This window comes from Nomascus leucogenys, chromosome 9 (genome assembly GCF_006542625.1).
Source record: "Nomascus leucogenys isolate Asia chromosome 9, Asia_NLE_v1, whole genome shotgun sequence".
NCBI classification, from domain to species: Eukaryota; Metazoa; Chordata; class Mammalia; order Primates; family Hylobatidae; genus Nomascus; species Nomascus leucogenys.
In genome coordinates, this window is record NC_044389.1 from 57,385,529 (window position 1) to 57,412,295 (window position 26,767).

Sequence of the window (26,767 nt, forward strand, 5' to 3'; positions counted from 1 at the left end):
ACTTTTTCCACTTTTAAGTTCTTTTGAATCCCAAGGCTATATCTCATTTTCCTTTGCCAATTTTTCTATTTATCACTAACTTATGGAAACTCTTCTCCAGCTGTATTAATCTTCTTTGCATGTATTCAAATATTAAGTACATTCAGTAGCCTATCAATTTTACCTTCCTATAATCTCTCTCCAGTCCTTCTGATCTGCCCCAGTCTAGTTTGGTTAATCTCAAGGCCTGCTACCTTACCATGATTTTGGTGATTTCTATCCCCACCATCCTTTATTGTATCCCTTGTTTGTCAGACTTCGTCTTCCTCTTTCATGGTTCACTTTCTTGTTTTCATAGAGAATATCCTCTAGGAGTTTCCTCCTCATTCAGTCAATCAAGTTTTTGCTACATATCCAGTGTGATGCACTGTTCCAGGCACTGAGGGTGCAGTGGGGATGCATCCTGATGGGATTGTATTTTGAAGAGCACCAAGATAGAAAAGGACCAAACTGCCTCCATCCACTTGCAGCAGAGATGATCCTGTCCCATCGGCCCTACAGAGCAGTGATGTTGTAGGAGAGAGTTGGCAACATCTTCCTAGTATCCAGTTCCCAACTTTTCAGGTGAAAACATCCTTTTCTCTGGGAATGGTGCCTGCCTCCCCTACTTCATGTGATCATGACCACATGGTCTAGCCCAGGGATAGACAGATAGCAAAAGCTGAGCTTTTATATATAGACTTTTAGTGCATAGTCTGAGGTCACTAAGCAGAATTATACACCTAGAGCTCTCCATAGCTATGCCCCCTTTACCCCTTGAGCATGGAAGCTTGCTGCATTCAAAACTTGCTTCATTCTCCAGAGGTACAGTGCATCTACTCTGTGTAAGACATTGCACCAAATCCCATGAGCTACATCTGAAGAAAGCCTTCCTGCATACAGATAGAATAAGGTTAATGTAGACAGAATCAAAGTTGAGAGAGAGAGAGAGAGAGATCCACATCGTTTGTCTGTCCTGTACACCTCCAAATTCTACCCTTGAAATCCCAAATCCTTCCAGGCACTTAATTGCCCCCTTTTGCTTAGCTAATTTGATGTGAGTAATGAAAACCAGTAAAAGAGAAATCAGCTATTGTGGAAAAATATTTGGAAGATCCTCTATTAAAGGCCTGAGATCTCCCTGACAATCCAATATCATGGCTTCTTCCTCTCCCAGAAAATACGATGGGATTAAATAAAATTCTCCAATGTCTCTGGGCCTCTTCCAAATGACATTCCACATATTTGCAGTAAAGAAGGAGAGCAGATGAATATGTAAGATCAGCACATTCCCTGTGAAAAGAACACCTTTGTCAGGACGTAGTCTCTATGAGGTCAGGGATTTTTCTAATATTCACTCCCATGTCCCTCATGCTTAAAAAGTATTTGTTGAATGGATATACACAGGCATATATTCATATGCGTGAATGAACTTCTAACACATAAAAGATTGAAGGCCTATCATTGTCCTCAACAAGAGAAATAGAGAATACTGTGTTGGGTGTTTCCCATAGGCCCTTAAGTTTTGTCTGAGTGAAACAACGAAAGAAGAAGACATCTCCATCCTTTGTCCCTCTAACCCCATCAAAAATTTTTTCTTTTCTTTTCTTTCTTTTTTTTTTTTTTGAGACAGAGTCTCACTCTGACACTCAGGCTGGAGTGCAGTGGTACAATCTCGCATCACTGCAACCTCTGCCTCCTGGGTTAAAGCAACCCTCCTGCCTCAGCCTCTTGAGTAGCTGGGGACTGCAAGCATGCACCACCACACCTGGCCAGTTTTTATATTTTTGTAGAGATGGGGTTTTGCCATGTTGGTGAGGCTGGTCCCGAACTCTTGACTTCAAGTGATCTGCCCACCAGAAGATTTTTAAGGTTCATGACTTCTAATTGGATCAGACAAACCCTACAAGGGTTATTGAATCACAACTTCAGGCAGAAGTACTAGGGTGATTTCTTCCTCATTGCAATGAAAGAAAACAAATTACAGTCCCTCCTACAGAGAGAAGATAGTGCCAATTTTGACAGAATATAAAACACAAAGAAAAGGCAAAAAGAAAAAAATATTTTCTTAACACTTTTGGATAAAACCAGGCTTATCTTTGTTCTCAAGCTATTTCCAGGGAGCTAGAGTGGATGGGCCACTTAGCAATATCCTTATACACAAAATCTTTATTAGCAGATTGCTTCATGATGAAATATCAGGCAACCCATCAAAATGCTATTGATTATGTTATTAAAGAGTACAGATAGAAAATAATAAATCAATTGTGGTTGTTGCTTTTAAAGATTCAGACTTTTAAAGATATGTGAACAACCTGAGACTTCATCTTTAGAGAAGGGGATGAGGTTTAAATGGGGCAAGACTTCTTTTCCAGATAACCAATATATCACTTTTTAGCTGAAAGGGACATAAAAACTCCATTTGGAGGCTGAGGGTATATTTTTCAATGTCTCAAATGAGCTTCTCTTTGAAATATTAATGATTCGTCTCAATGGTGCCCAAGGAAGAAGTATTGGTGGTCAGACAACCAAAGCTACCTTCAAATTTGATGGTATTTTTCTTACATATGCTACATTCAATGGAAACATTCAATAGAAACTTTCTGGCATAGACTAAAAGATACAGCAAGACAAACCCTCACCACTTGGTGCTGAGGGACAAATCCAGCAAGTCATGTTGGAGTGTTTGTCTCCCTGCCACTGTCACTGTGAGATCCAGTTATTGGTATGAAGAGGTGTTGGGAAAAGACTATTACTGATTGCTTATGTCAAGTAAACAGATAAGCCAAGATGAAAGATCTGTAGTTAATGGTCTTTCTGCTTTTGCTCAACATAAAATCTAAACTTTTCGTATTGACATACTCATAATGAAATGAGTTAACTCTCAGAGTTATTTGGCCACTTTTTGTTCTGTTTTGTGTGTTGAAGCCAGGTGCTAATCTCACAAGCCCATTCATTTTCAATTTTGCTAGTCTTTCTTCTTAGAACTTCTTCTGATTTTTATGTTTTTATATGTTCACTTTTTATCTCCCACCCTTGAAAGTAAACTCCATTCTTTGTCTAGCATGTATAGAAGTGTGATCTCAGCTCCTACTATACATTGTAGGTCCCCAATAAATAATTGATAAATGACAGGAGGCTTTACCAGCATTTGACATCTTTCCTCAGAAGATTTCCATCTCTTCCTAACTTCAGTTTTTGAAATGGAAGGCATATGAATACACTGTAATTCTTTCCCTTAAAGAAAGAAAATTCACCTCAGATGCCTTTACCAGAGGACTGGCATTTGGAAAAAGAATCTAATACCAATTTTCTTCCTGAAAGAAGACTGCTGATAAAGATGATTATAATAGTCCTGGTTGGTAAATTTATTTTGATGATGCATTAACTATAGCTGGGTTTTCACCTATATGCTTTCAAAACATACACAGAAAGGGATTAACTTGAGTGACTAAATCAATGTGGTTGTTAAAACTAGCAGATTAAGTAGTTATACAGTAAGTACAGATGACAGAGTACAATATAAAAATTGCTTATTACTCATCCTTAAATAAATTAATCGTCTGTTTTGGACAGAGAAAATAAATAACTTCATCCAGAGAAACTCACTGAAAGAACACACTTCCTTAACATAAACAGTGGAAATAGAAATCATGTTTCATGAAGCAGTTTTCAAATATGCAGAGTCAATATGGTCTACAGTAACAAGATGAAGATCGTTACTTTTCTTCAGTTGAATTTGCCTTATATAACCAACCAGTGTGTGAGTTGGTGAAAATGCCTGTAATGTCATATGGTTTTATAACATGGGGGTTAGACGGACCTGATTTATGTATTAGTTCCTATTGCTGCTATAAAAAATTACCACAAACTTATTATTTTTTTTTCCACGGAGTCTCACTCTGTCACCAGGCTGGAGTGCAGTGGCACAATCTTGGCTCACTACAGCCTCTGCCTCCCAGATTCAAGCAATTCTCCTGCCTCAGCCTCCTGAGTAGTTGGGACTACAGGCGTGCACTGCCACACCCGGCTATTTTTTTTGTATTTTTAGTAGAGACGGGGTTTCACCATGTTGGCCAGGATGGTCTTGATCTCCAGACCTCGTGATCCACCTGCCTTGGCCTCCCAAAGTGCTGGGATTACAGGCATGAGTCACCGCGCCCTGCCAAACTTATGGTTTTAAACAACATAAATTTATCATTTTATAGTCATGGAGGTCTGAAGACTGAAATGGGTGAACAAGGTTAAAATTCTGGTTTCAGGAGGGCTGTTTTTCTACTGGAAACTCTGGAGGAGAATCTGTTTCTTGTCTTTTCTAGCTTCTAGAGGCTACATTCATTCTTTGGATCATGGCACCTTTCTCCATATTCAAAGCACATGACTCTAACCTCTGCTTCCACCATCAAATCTGTTCTCTGACTCTAACCCTCCTGCCTCCCTTTTATAAAAACCCTCATGTTACATGGAGTGTGTTACACTACCCAGTTAACCAAGGATAATCTTCCCCTCTCAAAATCCTTAGTTTAATTTTATCTCCTAAATCCTCCTTGCCATGTAAAGTAACATATAGGTTCCAGAGATGAGGACCTGGACATCTTTAGGGGATTATTGCTCTGTTTACCACTGTTTATATGCCTGCTTTGCCAATTATAAGGTGAAATTTGATGTTTCTGACCCTTTTTTATGTCTAGAATGGAATTATTACAAATCTCAGTGTTGTGAGAATTAAAGGAGACAAGTATAAAGCATTTACTACACTGGCTGGCACACAGTATCAATAAATTATAGTTAGTATGCAGGTTTTATTATCCTTGGATTTGGTAAATATGACAGACTGGCTCTTTGATTGACTTTAATTATAGACACATAAACCTTGGAAATACAGAAGCTTTAATTTTTTATTTGCTTATATGAAAGCCAACAGCTCATGTTTTCAATTTCTATAGCAAAATAATATGACCTATTCCTTAAAAGGGAAATAATAATGAGATCTCAAGAAGGAAATAGAAAGAAGCAATAAACATTTTGGAAAGTTCTGGCTATAGGAATTTTAACCAAAAGCCAATTTTACAACTGAGGGCACACTGACCCAGACACTCTTTGAACAGTGCCCCCAAGCACTCACAGGCTAGGAGCGTTTACAGGATGCTTTTCAGTTCTGTTTGCTTTACTAGTGATTGGCTCTTTGGGTGGTGAGTGGGGAATACAGACACACTCATAGTGGGCAAACACACACCCACACATGTAATTTCAAAGAAAAGCAGCATATTAGCAAAGTACTGTGAGCAGTTGTCTTAAATAGGTTATGTGTGTACCCAATAAAGTACATTTCTTCCCTTTTACTTATTTATGAAAATTATTTAAAAATGCACAGTACATGTGTGCAAAAATATGAATATATTCTCTCAAGGAGCACTTTTGATTTTTTTCCTTAAAAGCTATGTAATAATTCGTGCATGTGTATAGTTAAGTAGTTCATCTTTAGCAATCCGCCCATTTGGGAAATTTATTTTTATCTCTAATTTAATTCCAATTGTTCTTGTAGAGAGATAAAATCTAGTTATACTTTGTGTAAAAGACAGTCCAACATTTGAAGATTATTATAAAAGTCATACTAAGATTTATATAACAATCCTATAATTTGGTATAAATCTGTTAGTTGTGTCTTCATTTACATCTTATTTCTGTTTAACTTCATACACTATGAGGATGATATTTGTTTACCTTTTGGCTCTTTTATAATTTGATTTATTTTGATGTGAGTTTAGGAAAATTAGCAAGTAATAGAAAAAAATTGTTTAGCAAGTATATATTGAACATTTATTATATTGATGTCCTGTTACATTGATCTCCTATTATATTCTGAGAGAATATATAGGTGATGAAGTGGAATAAGTGAACCTGAATCCCAACTCTCATAGAATTTACATGTCGGGGACTATAGACAATGGACAAATCAATAATATGTTGATATGTTTGTTGTACTATGGCAGTGATATGTACTATGAAGAAAAATAACAAAAATAAAGGGGTATTAGGGGAGAAAAACAGTAAGAAGTTGTATTTCAGACTGAGTATGAACAAAGAAGCTCCCAACTGCTGTCAGCTAAGAGATGGCCAAAGTGTTCTCTGGTTAGACATAAATAATTTCACAGAAAAGTAAAATCAGACCAGACCACCTTCATGACTGTATTAGAGCAAGACAAAACCCAAACCAAATAGTAACCCTATCTGAGCACAGATAAATGCAATAATATTGTGCAAATCACAAAAATGATCAAACATTCCCTTCTTCCAGCTAATATAAATAATAGCTTTTGCTGATTCTTCATCAATTATAGCTATAGTCTCACAGCATTCATCCTAGTTAAAAGTTGTTAGGAATTGTCCGTTTTCTGACAGCCTCCAATACAGAGGCAAAATCATGCTTCACTGAATCCTCCCTAAAATCACCTAGCACAAACCTGAGCCCTATGACAAATTCCTTCTAAAACTCCTTTATTGTATACTACATGGTTACTCATGGTGTGTTTCTCTCACTGCAATGAGCCAAGAAGCCCAACACCGACTCTAAGTGTGTTCCTCGTGGTCTTTGGCTGAAAGTCATAGACAAGAAAAGTCACTTCTAATTTATGTGTATTTTGTAGAGACAGAGTCTTGCCATATTGCCCAGGCTGGTTTCAAACTCAAAATACAAAAATTAGCTGGGCGTGGTGGTGTGCATCTGTAGCCCCAGCTATAATACTTAGATGGCTGAGATGGAAGGATTACTTGAGGCCAGGAGGTCGAGGCTGCATTGAGCTGTGATCACACCTCTGCACTCTAGAGTGACAAAATGAGACCCTGTCTCAGGAGAAAAAAAAAAAAAGTCACTTGTGACTAACTGACAGTTAATAAAACACCTGAATAAAGTTAGAGAATGAACCATTTGGCTGTGTGAAGAAAAGGCAAACAGTCAGTGCAAAGATCCTAAGGTAGGATCATTCCTGAGTAGGTTAAAAAAAACCCAGAATACAGAGATGGTTGCATCTGAATAGGTGAATAAAAGACAGGAGGGAAATAAGGCCAGGTCCAAATTGTGAAGGGTCTTATATGCCATATGTCAGACACTGAATATTTGTGTCTCCTCCAAATTCATATTCCCTAATCCCCAATGTGATGGTATTTGGAGATGTGGGCCTTTGGAAGTTAGTCAGGGTGAGCTGAGGTCATGAGAGTGGGGTCCTGGACTAATGGGATTAGTGCCTTTATAAGAAGGCACTAATAAGAACAACAGAGCTTGCTCATTTCTCTCTCTTTCTCTCTCTCTCTCTCTCTCTCTCTCTCCACTTGCATGCACCGAGGAAAGCCCATATGAACACACAGTGAAAAGGCGGCCATCTGTAAACCAGGAAGAGAGACCTCACCAGAACTCAATCATGCTGGAACCCTGATCTCAGACCTCCAGTCTCCAGAACTATGAGAAAACAAATTTCTGTTATTTAAGACACCAAAATCTAGGATATTTTGTTATGGCAGGCTGAACAGACTAAGACACATAGTAAAGATATGAATTTTACCTCACCCCAAGTGAATTAGAAACTTTTGGAGGATTTCAATAAAGGAGAGAAGGACCTGACTTATGATTTAATAGGATCATTCTAGTTGCTCTGTTTAGAATATATTGTAGGAAAGTCAGGAAAAGAAGCATGGGATCGAGCAACGAATTCAAGCAGTAGATGGTGATGGCTTTTTCAGGGTAGCAGGAATGAAAGTGGTGAGACATGGACAATGAGGATAAAATATCCAGTTGAAATACCATCTTGGATATCAGATTTATTTTGAAAGCAGAGCCAACAGATTTGCTTATCCATTTAATGTAGACCATGAGGGACATAAAAGACAAGCCAAAAAGGACTTCAAATCCTGAGATAATAGATGAATTCAGTTATCATTTTGCTTAGATACATAAATCATAGGGATGAATAGTTGGGGAGATTATAAGTTAAGATCTCAACTGTGGACAAGTTAAGTTTGAAATGCCTATTCTGTATTCAAGTGGAGATGCCCAGTAGACAAATTTCTGAACTGAAGCTCAAGGGACCAAAACTGTAAATATAAGTTTAAGAATTTATATTTAATAGATGACATTTACAGTCATGAGCATGGACAACCTAGGGAATGAGAAGACGTAGGTCTAAGCCCTGGGACACTTCAACACGGGCTAGGAAAGAGCTGTCAGTGAGGAAAGAAAAAAATACAAGTGTTTAACCGTAGATCAAGCCTAGCTCCACATGATAAATGATCACCTAATAATAAGTGTCATATGACAAGGTTGGCCTGTAGGAGTGGTGTTTGTTTTAGCTCTTTTTTTTGTTTGTTTTAGCTCTTTCAAAAGTGTCTCATGTGGGTTCCACAAGATGATAGTTGAAATCCTGGGTGTGGCAATGTTTAAAAATTAATTTTTAATCTCACTCCTTCTTCTTTATTCCCTGGATTGAGTAGGGACTAATCCAGCCATTTTCTATGCAAGTGTTTCTCACAACAAGCATCAAAATTTTCTGGGTGTTTGTTGAAAAATGCACATTCCTGAGCTCCAACTCAGATCCACTGAATCAGAAACTCTGATAGTAGCATGCTGGAACTTACATTTATAGTAAGTTCCCAAGTGAGTTGCCATGCACATTAAGTTGGAAAACAATAAGCTATTCCTGTATTCTCACCTTGTCATAAAGAAGGAAAGGAGTTAATTGTAAAGAGTCAAATTTGGGGCATTATAATGGGACAAGGATCTTTTAGGGAGGATAGCCAAACAAATACTATAATCAGATATTGGCGTTACCACTCTTGGCCACTCATTGCTTTGTAAGTATCTATAGATAGTCTCATTTTTATGAAAATAAGGAATGCATAGTATTTTTTCTAAAGACGTCTTGGCACCAAAGTGAAAATATCTTTGCAGGTGTTGTGTCACAACCAGAATTCCCTACTTTCGTTTAGAAAAAACATTATTTAAGCTATTTCCTGCAGAAATGTTGCAACATATTGTCGGCAAACAAATCTAGCAGCCATAGCATGGAAAGAGAAGCTTATCCTTTTGATGAGCTGGTTTTGTAGATTCTCCTTTTACTGTTGAATCCAAAGGTGCCCTCTACTAGTGGATTCTGATTTGACTAGATTAGAAAGATGAAATGTTGAGAATATATTTTAGCAAAGTTATTTTTTTAGCAACTATAGAAATAATAGTTTCCACCATTTGTTGGTGTGTGTATGTGCCAAGCACTATAGTAAGGCATGTACTATTTTATTTAATCTTTATAATAGTGCTGTGTTACAAATGAGGGAGTCGATTTTAGCAAGTGTTGCAAGCTGGGGAGCAGGTGAAATGGATCACAGTATGCAGGAAATTTATTAAGGAGTGCCCTATGGATCAAAACTAGTTGAAAGGAGAGAAGAGAAGCAGTAGTGGGCAGAGGGAGGGAGGGGAAGAAGTTGAGCTGTGATGAAGCCTCAAAGAAAGCCTCAACCAACCACAGGGAGTTCTAAAGATATAAGGGTCCTGCAGAGTGGTCTCAGATTGGGGAAGTACGGCCATGCCTTTACTACCCAGCATCAATCAGTCATTAAAGACAGACTATACCGAAAAAAGGCATGACTTGGGGTGAGGAGGTTATTTGCAGCTGAGGCAATGCCTGAGCACCTGAGGAGCTGAAGGTTGTCTGCAAAGAACACTCTCAAGTTGGGGCAAAAGAGGGATCTGGCCATTGAAGAGGGATCTGGGAGGCCCATTACAGTGCCCACCTCAGGAAACCAAGATGTCAGCTAGAATGTGAGAGAGCTGAGAAGTTTAACATAAGACAGTTTGATTCTAAAAGTAGTTGTCTAAAGCAGGCTAAAGAATTTCACACATGTATTTTCAAGCCAGAGGTGACTTATTAGAAAATGAACAGTTGCTATTATCAGGAATGATTTCTATAGATTGTGTTCCAGGATAATGAATAGGAGTATCAATTAACTCTTATTTGGTCTTCCTATTTTTGAAATATTTCCTCCTTTTGAACATGCGGCCAGGCCAGTATATATTTTCTTACCCTAAGACTTTTACAGGACAGAAAACAGTTGATGCTTGGAGTGAAGATATCTTTCTAAATATTAAGTTCATTGAAGAAATGATGTCCACCACCCTGATGGGGGATGGGGAGGGAAGAGAGGGAGAATGGCTGAGGGGAACTGAATGAGAGAATGGCAACAGCTGACAAAAAAAAAGGGGAAAGGAAGAAATGAATCCCAATTTAAAGCAAATCTCAGCATAATGTGCTATAGTTTGCTTGTTTGTCCCTCCAAATTTCATGTTGAAATTTAATCCTCAATACTAGAAGTGGGGCCTAGTGAGAGGTGGGACAGACCCTTCACAAATGGCTTGGTGCTGTTCTCATGGAATGAGTCAGTTTTTGCTCTATTGGGTCCCACAACAGCTGGTTGTTAAAAAGATCCCAGCACCCCACCCCACCCCCCAGCCCACCTCTTTCCTCCTTTCCGGCCATATGATCTCTGCCCATGCTGGCTTCCCTTCACCTTCTGCCATGAGTGGAAGCAGCCAGAGGCCTTCACCAGATGCCCAATCTTCCAGCCAGCAGAATAATGAGTCAAATAAGCCTTTTTCTTTATAAATCACCCAGCCTCAGATATTCCTTTATTGCAATGCAAAAATGGATTAAGACATAGTGGAAGGTGAAAGAACTAATTGCTATCAGAGGCAGTATCTAGGGAAGGTGATAAGACTTTGAGATGACTACCTGGTACCCCTGGGGATATAGAAACTAGGCCTCCAAGTGTCCATGCTTCAAAAACTATGACAACAGAGCCTCTGATGTGGAAGGGACCATTCATTCTGGAACAACAGAAGACTCAACAAGTGTGGACTAATGAACAACGGCCAAGTGAACATCCCAGTACCGTGGTACATGCCCATGGGATGAGGAAACACCCTAATGAGGAGTGAGATAGAATTTCTACCCACAAAAGTGAGATGTGGTTCCAGAGATGGATTTAAGTCTAGTTACAGAAATTTTAAAAATGAAAATTCTCATATTTCTGAGTTTTTAGCAGTAATATTGTCAGGAAAGATGTAATAAAAATAGGAAAAAATCATGGATGTCAGGCATGGCCAAGATTGCAATTGCTGTCCTTGTTAGAAAAAAAGGAAAAAAAACATGGGAAGGAAGAAGAGAATGAAAAGAGGAGGAGGAAGCAAGGAGGAGAAGGAAGAGAAGTACCAGCAGTTATCTCTGTATCCTGGCTGATATCATCCTCAGCATCAATCTACGCACTCCAAAGGGAATAGAAGTGACCAAAAGTGGTGGGAAGTGAGGGTGTCCAGGAGATAAATTGTATGTCTTGAAACGCGAACTGCAGGAGGCAGGCTGCCAAGCAACTATGTAAACTACCCATTTCGTGGCAAGAAGCGCAAATGCTGGGGAACAGAGGAACTACTGTCCAAATACAGTCATTTTATTCTTTGATTGCTTTATTAGATATTATACTTTTTTAAAATTGTCAAATGTTACCAAGTACTTGTTCTTAAAGATAGAATCAAGCTGGCAGGCCTGGCCACTGGTCCCTTCTGATTCTCCAAGGAAAAACATCACTGATGGGTAGAAACCTGTCTTTCCCTAAAAAAAGAAGGGCAAAGTACAGTCGCATGGAAGGGAATGAGAATTATAACTGTTTTGGGAAGAATTTTATTTGAGCTGCAAAGACATTACAAAGTCCACAGGTCGACCATGCTGTTCTGCCTGTTCCCTTCCACAGCTCTATCTAGCGCTTGCCCCTTGTTTGCCTTAATTTCAATTATGTTATTTATTGTTTAGAATTTTTGTACTATGTAAGTTTAACTTCAAATTACTTTCATTAATTATGAAAAGTAACATTACAAACCTCTATATGGTCATCACCCAACTATATAAAATCTTAACCTTTTGCTTATTGATATTTACTTCTTGTTTTGAAAAAGAAATGATGCACAGTATATTCAGTGAACACTCACTCTATCCTCTTACCTTATTCTTCTCCTCTCTCCCCCAAAGTAATCCCTATCCTAAATTTTGTGTTTATCATTTCTGTGCATACTGTAATCCATAAATAATATGTAGTATTTTTTCATGTTTTAAAAATTACATAAAGAATATTATATTGTTCATACAATTCTACCACTCCTTTTGCTCCAAATCATTTCAGCTTTTTTTTTTTTTTTTGAGATGGAGTCTCACTCTGTCACCCAGGTTAGAGTGCAGTGGTGCTACCTTGGCTCACTGCAACCTGTGCCTTCTGGGTTCAAGATATTCTGCCTCAGCTTCCCCAGTAGCTGGGATCACAGGCACGCACCACCATGCCCGACTACTTTTTGTACTTTTAGTAGAGACGGGTTTCACCATATTGGCCAAGCTAGTGTCAAACTCCTGACCTCGTGATCTGCCCGCCTCGGCCTCCTGAAGTGCTGGGCTTACAGGTATGAGCCACTGCACCTGGCCTATATTTAAGCTGTTTTGAGGTATAATTTATATATAATAAATTCCACTTTTAGGTGGTTCATTCTGATGAATTTTGATAATTATATCAATTGTGTAACCACCAATATAAGCTATAGAAAAATTCCTTCATCAGAAACAGGTTTTTTGTGCCCCTTTGATCCCTGGCTCCTGTCCAGATCTTCCATGTAAGCATCAGGTAGAGGTCCAAGGAAAGAGTTGGCAGGGAGTGCAGCCTTCTCCTATGGAAGCATACCACGCTAACACTCACTAGTAAGAATTCACTGAGTCCCACTCTTACGACTTCTATGGCAGCCATCTCTTCTCACTGCTGTGATAAATGTCCAACAGCTTGTTTCTGTCCTGCTATCCTCAGAAGGACATGTCAACCTTGGGTCTTAGCTCACCAGATGGCCTTGCAACCTCAGCTCACTAATGGGCTGCAAACATCACGATTTTGCATACTCTCTGGTTTGTTCTCATTCTTAGAGTGGAAGGGGTTTTCTCTTGTGGCTTTCTCCATCTTAAGCGTAAGCCAAAGCTTCTTTAGATGGTTAATAGTGGATATCAAACACTTTGTTGTATAAATTATCTTGGGTGGAGCAATTTTATTTTGAAGCGTCTATATTTACATTTGCACAAAGTTATATTTTTTTTCTTTTTTTTTATTATACTTTAGGTTTTAGGGTACATGTGCACAATGTGCAGGTTTGTTACATATGTATCCATGTGCCGTGTTGATTTCCTGCACCCATTAACTCGTCATTTAGCATTAGGTATATCTCCTAATGCTGTTCCTCCCCCCTCCCCCCACCCCACAACAGTCCCCAGAATGTGATATTCCCCTTCCTGTGTCCATGAGTTCTCATTGTTCAATTCCCACCTATGAGTGAGATTGCAGTGGCCTGAATCTCCAGTGAAAAATTTTAGATCTCAATTTTAAGATGTGCTTTGTTTTTCAAAATTCTACTAAGAGGTAAGTACGTTAAAAATAGATAAAAATACTTATATCATGCACAGCCCCTATAAAGCTTACATATCCCCAGAGTCTAGTGGGTAATATAGGTTACAATATACTGTCATACATTTTAGAAGAGAAGTAGTTACAGAGAATTGTGAGAGAACAGAGTAGAAGTGTTTTGGTTAACCTCGGTATGCTGGGACTTCTGAGTTGATTCTTGGAAAAATAATTCCTTTCTAATGCTCCATATCAGGTGTCAGCAAACTTTTCTGAAAATGAACAGAGAGTAAACATTTTAGGTTTTGCAAGTCATATAATCTTTGTTGCAACTAATCAGTTCCCTTGTTATAATAAGAAAGCAGCTATAAACAATATGTGAATGAATGGGTGCACAGTGTTTCAATAAAACTTTATTTACAAAAACAGGCAGTGGGCAGGATTTGGTGCACAGATCATAGCTTACAGACCTCCTCTCAATTGTGATCAATTATGTGTCCATCTAAAAATCATGTAATACCTAGTAAAGTTCAGAAATTGTCATGATGTGCAGTACATAGAGGTGAGTGACATAAATATTCTGTCAAGAAACTCACAAACCAGAAGGGGAGAATAATGTGAAAATAAATAATTATAACAAAATATATTAAATGCTATGAAGCATGTATACAACACAAAGCTAGGATAGAAATGAGTATGGAGGCAGGGTGCAGTGGCTCATATCTGTAATCCCAACAATTTGGGAGGCTGAGGAATGAGGATCACTTGAGCCCAGGAATTCTGAGATCAGCCTGGGCAACAAAGGGAGAGCCTGTCTCTACAAAAAATTTAAAAATTAGCCCATCATAGTAGTGTACACCTATGGTCGTAGGTACTCGTGAGGCTGAGGTGGGAGGATCATTTAATCCTGAGAGGCTGAGGCTGCAGTGAGCCATGGAGATGCCACTGCACTCCAGACTGGGTGACTGAGTGAGACCCTCCAAAAGAAAAGAAAAATAAATAAAAAGAAAAGGGAAGGGAAGAGGAAGGGGAAAGGAAAGGAAGAAGAAAAGGACTGTGGCTAAGGCCAGATGCAGTGGCCTGTAATCCCAGCATTTTGCAAGGCCAAGGTGGGTGGATCACTTGAGGTCAGGAGTCCAATACCAGCCTAGGCAACATGGCGAAACCCTGTTTCTACTAAAAATAAATTTAAAAAAAATTAGCTGGACATAGTTGTACATGCCTGTAGTCCCAGCTACTTGGGAGGCTGAAATGGGAGGATTCCTTGAGCCCAGGAGATGGAAGTTGCAGTGAGCTGAGATGGTGCCACTGCACACTCCAGCCTGGGCAACAGAGTGGGACTCTGTCAGAAGGAAAGAAAGAGAGAGAGGAAGGAAGGAAGAAAGGAAGGAAGGAAGGAAGGGAGGGAGGAAGGGAGGGAGGGGAGAGAAAGAAAGAGAGAGAGAGAAAGAAAGAAAGAAGAAAGATAGAAAGAAAGAAGAACGAAAGAAAGAAAGAGAAAGAGAAGAAAGAAAGAAAGAAAGAAAGAAAGAAAGAAAGAAAGAAAGAAAGAAAGAAAGAAAGAAAGAAAAGAAAGAAAAAAGAAGGAGAAGGAAGAAGGGAAGGAAGGAAGGGAGAGAAATAAAGAAAGAATGTCTAACTTACTTATAGGAGTAGAAAACATTTTGTTTGCCTACTGCTGGTCCCATGTAGCCACTTGTCAACAGCAGAGATCTAGAGATTTCAGACTTAGAATGAATCTTTGCGTTTGTGAATTTTTACTCCTTATACACATGAGGAAACTAAGACATGGAAAATTTAGCATATTATGAAATATTTGACTTGCCACACATATACTTTTGTTAACAGAAAAAAAATGTATTAAGTTGAATCATTTATGAAAAAACATTTTTCCATAGATTAACCTAAAAGGGCACAAAAAATGTGAACAAGGAACACTGAGAAACACTTATATTCTTGTATTCAGGTAATAACTAGGAGAATGCCAAGTCTATCAGAGTAACTATATTTCTCGTCTTGAGCTCTGTATTTAATTTGGCATGGTGATTTTTGCAACATTTCATATTTGATAGCTCATTAAATAGATAAGAATGGGGCCCAAGATGCTATTTTACTATAAATTTTTGTAAAGCATTGTAGTGACTGAGTGAATATCAGAAGAAACTTAAGTAAGTGGAACTGATAACAGGATGAGCAGCCAGCAGTGTGAGCTAAAGGACACATGCAGCCTCGGGGCTCTAGGTAGAAGAAAGAGATAAGAGGAGAGTGGGCAGTGCCAGGGACCAGCCTGTCACCTAGCACTATGTCTCAGAATAATTAGGCCGCATAAAATCAATGGTCTATGCATCCAAGAGCTGACCCATTTCCTCCTTGGGATGATTGCACCATGTATTTAAAAATTATTTAACCGAAAGTGAGAACATTTCAGTATTCTAATATCAGGTCCTAGAGGCAATTGCTTAAAACGCAATGATAATAGTTGGAAAACATGGAGGATTTGCTTTCAAAGAAGGTGTGCATGTAATAAGCAGTCTATTTATTTATTAATCATTATTTTACTTACTTCAATAGACAATAAATGCATGACTAAGAATATGGGAGAATGAATCAGTGACATTTATGCCTGGGTGGTTCTGTTACAATTTTATTGTTTCCAGTTTCTAGATTAGATTGTAGCAGTTACTTGTGCTTTCAGTTTGAATTTGAAAATGAGCTGGAATCTGGTCAAACTAATGTCCAAATCTACACTAGGCCCAGTGGTCCCAGAAATTTCTTGAAAAATTGATGATAGAGTGAATTACATTTTAAATGTTCTTTTAAGCAATTGCACAAAGAAGTATATCACCCTGCTCCAGGCCAAACAACAGTCATATGCAGGATGAAACTGATGGGTACCTAAAAAATTAGGGAAGGCCTGGCAAATAACTAATGGCTGCTTTCAGGATGAAGTCTGTTGTGAAGTTATTGGGATTCTAGAGGTGTGGAAGTATATACAGAGGGAAGCTGAACACCTACAAAAATTAACTCCTCCATCAATAACAACCAGGGATTTTGTTTTATTTTGTTTTAATATAAAACTGTATTTCAGTATTTCCTAAAAATAGACTGGTTATATCAGACAGTAAAAACACTGCAGAGGGAAAAACTGATTCTCTTATGAAATATATGAGAAGTATTACTCGTATAAGAGAAGAAGGAGTACTTCTTCAGGTGGTAATTTGTTAATTACATTTGTATTTGTACAAAATACATTGATTAATTTTGTATTTGTATTCAAGTAAAAAATTAGATCCAGTGAGACATATGTGCATATCATTCAGGGAAGAGAAAGGCTCAGACAAAGCTGAAGCTTGTGCAGAATAACACAAAAGACTCAATAGTGAGCCAAAATCCACTAAACAAAATCGTCTACTGGACTTGAGTTCTGATTCTAAAATAAGATACCTGGAAACTTTCCTCTTGACCTTCTTTTGTCACACATTGATTCCTAGACAGTCCTCTTTTCTACAACCTTTTTAAATTCAATTATATACACCTGGTACACAAATGTTTATTGACTGAACTAAATAACTGAGAGAGTTAAGGTAGAAAATTTAAAAAAAATTAATCAAGAAAAATTAAAAAATCACCTGTAATCTCACTAACTGCACTGAGGCAATAGGAGCCATCAATCTGACGTAATTCTTTCCAAATATTTTTATACAAATATGCACACATATAGGCACACATATACAAGGTATATTTTTAAGTTTCACGTTTTGCTATTAACAGTATACACTGAAGACTTATGATCAAATACTCATTAAAAGTATGATTTTAATAGCTATATAATTTTCCAGAGTAAGACTGTTCATAGGAACATTCATAGGAACATTAATGTTACTGTTAAACATTTTGATTGTTTACATTGTTATGAAATATTTTTATATATATTTAACTGAAATTCAGATTATTACCTAAAATATATTTTTTATAAATGAAAATATCTTTGCCAATTAGATACATAAAATGGTTACCTGCTTGCTCTGATTTATATCTGTGATTGGGTGCTTGGTGGCCCAATTTTCTCTTGGGGAAGTAATATTTTCTTATTGATTTATAAAAGTTTTTTGTATATAAAATAAATGATAATACTTTGTCATATTTGTTGAACACATATTCCTTGGTTATTCAAGTACTTAGTTTTTTTTACCAGTTTTGATATAGACTAATTTGATATAGATTTAATGTTAATAAACTCAGATCTAGCAATTATTTCTTTGTGGTATCCTCTGTTGATTTTATGTAGTAAACAACTTTCTCCATTTGAAGTTTCAATTATATTTTCTCCTAGCTTTTAATGTTGTTGTACATAAGAAGGTGAAAAAACTCTCAATTTGTAGTTTGTCATTTTTCCTGATATTATTTTTAAAATATCTCAAACATTAAATTACGCAAAAGGAAGCAGACACAAAAGAATATGTATGTAATATCAATCCAGTTTTACAGTTCAAACACATGCAAAACTAATCTATATTGTTAGAAAGCGCAACAGTGGACTGGGTGTGGTGGTTCATGCCTGTAATCCCAGCACTTAGGGAGGCCAAGTCAGGCAGATCACTTGAGGTCAGGAGTTCAAGACCAGCCTCTGGTCAACATGGTGAAACGTCATTTCTACTAAAAATACAAAAACTAGACGGGCTTGGTGGTGTACACTTGTAATCCCAGCTACTTGTGAGGCTGAAGCAGGAGAATCACTTGAACTTGGGAGGCAGAGGTTGCAGTGATCTGAGATTGCACCACTGCGCTCTAGCCTGGGCGACAGAGTGAGAGTCTGTCTCAAAAGAAAAAAAAAGAAAATGAAAGAAAGAGAGAGACAGAAAGAAAGAAAGAGAGAGGGAGAAAGAAAGAAAGAGAGAGAGAGAGAAAGAAAAAGAAAGAAAGAAAGAAAGAGAAAGAAAGGAAAAGAAAGAAAGAGAAAGAAAGAAAGAGAAAAAAAGAAAGAGAGAAAGAAAGGAAGGAAGGAAGGAAGGAAGGAAGGAAGGAAGGAAAGAAAGAAAGAAAGAAAGAAAGGGAAAGAAAGAAAGAGAGAGAAGGAAAGAGAAAGAAAGAAAGAAAACACAACAGTGGCTTTTTTGAGGAAGAAAGAAGGTGGTAGAGATTGGGAGGAATATGAGCAAGGTTTCTGGAGTGCTCTTTCTTTATTATTATACTTTAAGTTTTAGGGTACATGTGCACAACGTGCAGGTTTGTAACATATGTATACATGTGCCATGTTGGTGTGCTGAACCCATTAACTCGTCATTTAGCATTAGGTATATCTCCTAATGCTATCCCTCCCCGCTCCCCCCACCCCACAACAGGCCTGGGTGTGTGATGTTCCCCTTCCTGTGTCCATGTGTTCTCATTGTTCAATTCCCACCTATAAGTGAGAACACGTGGTGTTTGATTTTTTGCCTTGCAATAGCTTGCTGAGAATGATGGTTTCCAGCTTCATCCATGTCCCTACAAAGGACATGAACTCATCATTTTTTATGGCTGCATAGTATTCCATGGTGTATATGTGCCACATTTTCTTAATCCATTCTATCGTTGTTGGACGTTTGGGTTGGTTCCAAGTCTTTGCTATTGTGAATAGTGCCGCAGTAAACATATGTGTGCATGTGTCTTCATAGCGGCGTGATTTATAATCCCCTGAGTATACACCCAGTAATGGGATGGCTGGGTCAAGTGGTATTTCTAGTTCTAGATCCCTGAGGAATCACCACACTGACTTCCACAATGGTTGAACTAGTTTACAGTCCCACCAACAGTGTAAAAGTGTTCCTATTTCTCCACATCCTCTCCAGCACCTGTTGTTTCCTGGAGTGCTCTTTCTTGACCTGCATGGATGGGATGTTTTGTAATTCATGGTAATTATTTAAGTGTACCTTACTAAGTGTACATATTTTCATTAAATGTTTTAACCATAACAATTCATACAGTGATTTATATTTTATTTGAAGACAATAGTTTGTGATTAGTAAATAGTATCACAGAAGTCTTAAAGTAGCTAGCATATTATACACGACACTTTCTCATTCTTTAAACCCTCCTGTGGTTTTACACTCTAGTTCAAATTTGTTTTGATATTGTAATTTGTATTTCGCAGACATAGAGCAAGATATTTCTTGGTAGTATTAATCACATTTTTTTCTAAGCTTCCTTCCCTGTTTATTCAACCATATAAACTTTAGAATTATTTTTCAGGATTACAGAAATGGTGCAAAAAATAGGAAGAATGAATAAGACCTACAATTTTATAGCATAATGGGGTGACTATAGTCCATAATAACTTAAATGTACATTTTAAAATAACTTCGAGTAAAACTGGATTGTTTGTAACTCAAAGGATAAGTGCTTAAGGGGATGGATACCTCATTCTACATGATGTGCTTATTTCACATTGCATGCCTTTATCAAAACATCTCATGTATTCATAAATATATACACCTACTATGTACCCACAAAATTTTTTTAAGGTTTGTATTTTTATTATTCCTGTTTCACAAAGTGTGCAAAATTCAGTTGCCTTGTTCAAAGTTAAGGCTCACATTCAAAATTTAAACATGTATCTGCTTGGCAAATACGTGTATTTTACCACTGTATGCTATGCACTGCTTTTGGCAAATCAGCTTCAGATAGTTGCTGAAATCATAAGAAACAACCGTCAGTTTTGTGAATTCTTTTTTTTTTATTTTTTTAATTTTTATTTATTTTATTTTATTTTTATTATTATTATACTTTAAGTTTTAGGGTACATGAGCACAATGTGCAGGTTTGTTACATATGTATCCATGTGCCATGTTGGTGTGCTGCACCCATTAACTCGTCATTTAGCATTAGGTATATCTCCTAATGATTTCCCTCCCCCCTTCCCCCACCCCACAACAGTCCCCGGAGTGTGATGTTCCCCTTCCTGTGTCCATGTGTTCTCATTGTTCAATTCCCACCTATGAGTGAGAACATGTGGTGTTTGGTTTTTTGTCCTTGCGATAGTTTGCTGAGAATGATGTTTTCCAGTTTCATCCATGTCCCTACAAAGGACACGAACTCATCATTTTTATGGCTGCATAGTATTCCATGGTGTATATGTGCCACATTTTCTTAATCCAGTCTATCGTTGTTGGACATTTGGGTTGGTTCCAAGTCTTTGCTATTGTGAATAGTGCTGCAATAAACATACGTGTGCATGTGTCTTTATAGTAGCATGATTTATAGTCCTTTGGGTATATACCCAGTAATGGGATGGCTGGGTCAAATGGTATTTCTAGTGCTAGATCCCTGAGGAATCGCCACACTGACTTCCACAATGGTTGAACTAGTTTACCGTCCCACCAACAGTATAAAAGTGTTCCTATTTCTCCACATCCTCTCCAGCACCTGTTGTTTCCTGACTTTTTAATGATGGCCATTCTAACTGGTGTGAGATGGTATCTCATTGTGGTTTTGATTTGCATTTCTCTGATGGCCAGTGATGATGAGCATTTTTGCATGTGTTTTTTGGCTGCATAAATGTCTTCTTTTGAGAATTGTCTGTTCATGTCCTTTGCCCACTTTTCGATGGGGTTGTTTGTTTTTTTCTTATAAATTTGTTTGAGTTCATTGTAGATTCTGGATATTAGCCCTTTGTCAGATGAGTAGGTTGTGAAAATTTTCTCCCATTTTGTAGGTTGCCTGTTCACTCTGGTGGTAGTTTCTTTTGCTGTGCAGAAGCTCTTTAGTTTAATTAGATCCCATTTGTCAATTTTGGCTTTTGTTGCCATTGCTTTTGGTGTTTTAGACATGAAGTCCTTGCCCATGCCTATGACCTGAATGGTATTGCCTAGGTTTTCTTCTAGGGTTTTTATGGTTTTAGGTCTAATGTGTAAGTCTTTAATCCATCTTGAATTAATTTTTGTATAAGGTGTAAAGAAGGGATCCAGTTTCAGCTTTCTACATATGGCTAGCCAGTTTTCCCAACACCATTTATTAAATAGGGAATCCTTTTCCCATTGCTTGTTTTTGTCAGGTTTGTCAAAGATCAGATAGTTGAAAAAGCTTATCCACCATGATCAAGTGGGCTTCATCCCTGGGATGCAAGGCTGGTTCAACATACGCAAATCAATAAATGTAATCCAGCATATAAACAGAACCAAAGACAAAAACCACATGATTATCTCAATAGATGCAGAAAAGGCCTTGACAAAATTCAACAACGCTTCATGCTAAAAACTCTCAATAACTTAGGTATTGATGGGACGTATCTCAAAATAATAAGAGCTATCTATGACAAACCCACAGCCAATATCATACTGAATGGGCAAAAACTGGAAGCATTCCCTTTGAAAACTGGCACAAGACAGGGATGCCCTCTCTCACCACTCCTATTCAACATAGTGTTGGAAGTTCTGGTCAGGGCAATCAGGCATGAGAAGGAAATAAAGGGTATTCAATTAGAAAAAGAGGAAGTCAAATTGTCCCTGTTTGCAGATGACATGATTGTATATCTAGAAAACCCCATTGTCTCAGCCCAAAATCTCCTTAAGCTGATAAGCAACTTCAGCAAAGTCTCAGGATACAAAATCAATGTACAAAAATCACAAGCATTCTTGTACACCAATCACAGACAAACAGAGAGCCAAATCATGAGTGAACTCCCATTCACAATTGCTTCAAAGAGAATAAAATACCTAGGAATCCAACTTCCAAGGGATGTGAAGGACCTCTTCAAGGAGAACTACAAACCACTGCTCAATGAAATAAAAGAGGATACAAACAAATGGAAGAACATTCCATGCTCATGGGTTGGAAGAATCAATATCGTGAAAATGGCCATACTGGCCAAGGTAATTTATAGATTCAATGCCATCCTCATCAAGCTACCAATGACTTTCTTCACAGAATTGGGAAAAACTACTTTAAAGTTCATATGGAACCAAAAAAGAGCCCACATCGCCAAATCAATCCTAAGCCAAAAGAACAAAGCTGGAGGCATCACGCTACCTGACTTCAAACTATACTACAAGGCTACAGTAATCAAAACAGCATGGTACTGGTACCACAACAGAGACATAGATCAATGGAACAGAACAGAGCCCTCAGAAATAATACCACAAAATTTTTTAAATAAAATAAAATAAAATGATACCAGGGAAATTTTTAAGTAAACTTTTAACATCAGAGATTAGATTCGTCTCTTATAGTTTATATAAACTTGATTATACACTATGTAGTATTTTATGTCATATTTATTTTGCTCTATGTTATGCTATGATATTTCTCATGATGCCTTAGGTAACAGTAGCCTGTTCATTGTCATTGTTGCAGAGCACTCCTTTGTATGACTACATTCTCTTTATTTACTCATTCTACTGTTGAAGGACATATGGATTGTTTATACTTTGGAGCTATTATAAATGAAGCTATTTTCAATATGTGTACATATCTGTAACTGTGTTATCCTCAGAGTTTAATTATTAAATCATAGGATATTTTCATATTAAAAATTTTGATAGTTTCAGTTTTCCAAAGAGGTTGATCAATTTTTACACTCCCATCAAAGAATGTATGAGAGTTTCTGCTGCTTCATATCTTCACCAATACTTGGTATTATCAGTATTGTACTTTTTATGCATTCTAGGGGTTTTGTAGGAGTGTTATACTGTGATTTTAATTGTCATTTCCCTGATTTAATGAGTTGATCACTTTTAATTTGTGTTTATGAATCTGTAAAATACATATCATTTGCTATTTTCTTAGAAATGTATTTTATTATAGGAAACAGTTTAATTTATAAATCATTATACATTATACTCTCTGAAATGTGATAAAAGAATGTATAGATATTAAAGACATCAATTCAAAATTTAAATGTACACCAAGAAAATGAACATGAAAACTTATTTTTGGTCTACTACATAGGTAGTATCATTCCACATTGAGGAAAGTAAAATTTCTCATCCATAATTCAAACATCTAGAAAAACCACATACTGGTTTCAATATCTAACTTTTTGAAATATTTCTGCTCAACTGAATACTATTTGGGTGGAAAACAGTGATAATTTATCATTTATTTAAATCTTCTGTAACTCTTCAGTTTGCTTATTTTTTGAGTAGTAGAAGATTTTGACCTGGATCTATTTCCACAGCTTCCCAATGTGCTTAATATCTTCTCTTGTCAATGATCGTGTCAGAATTTTAAAGGGAATATACAGCAAAGTTGGCTCTACTCGTTGCCAAGGAAATAATAACACTGAAAGAGTGTAATCCCTTTTCAACAGGAGTTGGAAGAAACCTATGATACCTGGGTGTAGAATGTCAATCTGGTAGGTGGAACTAAGTGAGAGGAAAAAGCAAATGTGCAGAACTGAATCCTTAACTTTATTACTCCTTTTATAAATGGACAATAAATACTGAAAGAGACCAAATCCAAACTAAGGCATTTTTGTCATATAGACAGAGAAAGACTGTTTTTCATGTTATTAAAGAATATATGTACACCAAATGACAAGTGTTTGTTCTTTGTTTGTGTTGCTATATGATGTGGTTTGTGTCCCACCCAAATCTCAAAATATAGCTCCCATAATTCCCACAGGTTGTGGGAGGGACCCAGTGGGAGGTAATTAAATCATGAGGGTGGGTCTTTTCCATGCTGTTCTCATGATAATGAATAAGTCTCACAAGATCTGATGGTTTTGTAAAAGGCAGTTCCTCTGTACACACTCTCTCATTCTCTCTTGTCTGCTACACATAAGACATGCCTTTCACCTTTTGCCTTCCACTATGATTATGAGACCTCCCCAGCTATGTGGAACTGTGAGTCCATTAAACCTCTTTTTTTTTTTTAATAAATTACTCATTTTCGGGTATGTCTTTATTGGCAGCATGAAAATGGACTAATACAGTAAATTGGTACCAGTAGAGTGGGGCACTGCTGTAAAGATACCTGAAAATGTGGAAGCAACTTAGGAACTGGGTAACAGGCAGAGGCTGGAACAGTTTGGAGTTCTCAGAAGAAGATGGGAAAATATGAGAAAGTTTGGAACTTCCTAGAGACTTGTGGGGCTCAGAAGACAGGAAAATGTGGGAAAGTTTAGAACTTCCTAGAGACTTGTTGAATAACTTTGGCCAAAATGCTGATAATGATATGGACAATGAAATCCAGGCTGAGGTGGTCTCAGATGGAGATGAGGAATTTGTTGAGAACTGCAGTAAAAGTGACTCTTGCTATGTTTTAGCAAAGACACAGGTGGAATTTTATCACTGCCCTATAGATTTGTGGAACTTTGAACTTGAGGGAGATAATTTAAAGTATCTGGCAGAAGACATTTCTAAGCAGCAAAACATTCAAAAGATGACTTGGGTGCGTTAAAGTAATTCAGTTTTAAAAGGGAAACAGAACATAAAAATTTGGAAAATTTGCAGACTATGTGATAAAAAGAAAAACCCATTTTCTGAGAAGAAATTCAAGCCACTGGCAGAAATTTGCATAAGTAATGTGGAGCCAAATGTTAATCACCAAGACAATGGGGAAAATATCTCCAGGTCATGTCAGAGACTTTTGCGGCAGCCCTTTCCATCACAGACCAGAGGGCTAGGAGGGAAAAATGGTTTCCTAGGCCTGACCCAGGATCTTGCTGCTTTGTGCAGTCTCTGGACTTGGTACTCTGCATCCCAGCCATGGCTAAAAGGGGCCAATGTACAGCTCTGGTCATTGCTTCAGAGGGTGCTAATCCCAAGCCTTGGCAGCTTACATGTGGTTTTGGGCCTGTGGGTGCATGGAAGTCAATAATTGAGCTTTGGGAACCTCTGCCTAGATTTCAGAGGATGTGTGGAAATGCCTGGATGTCCAGGCAGAAGTGTACTGCAAGGGTGCAGCCCTCATGGAGAACCTCTGCTAGGGTAGTGCAGAAGGGAAATGTGGGATGAGAGTGCCCACACAGAGTCCCCAATGGGGCACTGCCTAGTGGAGCTGTGAGAAGAGGGCCACCAATATCCAGACCCCAGAATAGTAGATCCACCAAGAGCTTGCACTGTGCACCTGGAAAAGCCACAGACACTGAATGCCAGCCCATGAAAGCAGCAAGGAGAGGGGGCTGTGCCCTCCCTTGGGCAGAGCTGCCCAAGGCCCTGGGAGCCCACCTCTTGCATTAGGGTGACCTGGAGGTGAGACATGGAGTCAATGGAGATCATTTGAAGCTTTAAGATTTGATGCCCTGCTGGATTTTGAGCTTGCATGGGGCCTGTAGTCCCTTTGCTTTGGCCAATTTCTCCCATTTGGAATGGCTGTATTTACCCAATGCCTGTACCCCCATTATGTCTAGGAAGAAACTAACTTGCTTTTGATTTTACAGGCTCATAGGCAGAAGGGACTTTCCTTGTCTCAGATGAGACTTTGGACTGTGGACTTTTGAGTTAATGCTGAAATGAGTTAAGACTTTGCGGCTCTGTTGGGAAGTCATGATTGGTTTTGAAATGTGAGGACATGAGATTTGGGAGGGTCCAGGAGCAAAATGATATGGTTTGGCTGTGTCTGCATCCAAATCTCGAATTGTAGCTCACATAATTCACATGCATCAGGGGAAGGACCAGGTGAGGGTAATTAAATCATGAGGGCGGGTCTTTCCTGTGCTGTTCTCGTGATAGTGAATAAGTCTCACAAGATCTGATGGTTTTATAAAGGGCAGTTCCCCGTACATGCTCTCTCATTCTCTCTTGTCTGCCACCGTGTAAGATGTGCCTTTCACCTTCAACCATGATTGTGAGGCCTCCCCAGCCATCTGGAAATGTGAGTCCATTAAACCTCTTTTTAATTATAAATTACCTGTTTTGGGGTATATCTTTATCAGCAGCATGGAAAAAAAAACTAATACGATATACTTAGTGTAAGTTCATTCATTTTACTTGCTGTAGATTATTTCGTTGGATGACTGTCACACTTTGTTTATCCATTTCCCATTGACAGACACACAAAACACATCCAGTTTTTTACTCTTAAATTAATGTTGAAAAGAGCATTCTTACATATATTTCATCACGTGAACAAGAATTTCTTTAGGGGATAGGCTTATCAGAAGAATTGCTGAAATGAAGTTTATTGGAAGAGAAGCAAAAATACCTACTTGTTGGTTTTTCATGTAGCATGAGCTTCCTCACCACACAGCAGTCTAAGATTAGTCTAATGTTTTGTATGGTGGCTTAGAGTAACAAAGTCAATGTCTCACCTAACAAGGCAGAAGCTGCATGATCTTTCATAACTTGGCCTCAGAAGTTACACAGCATCA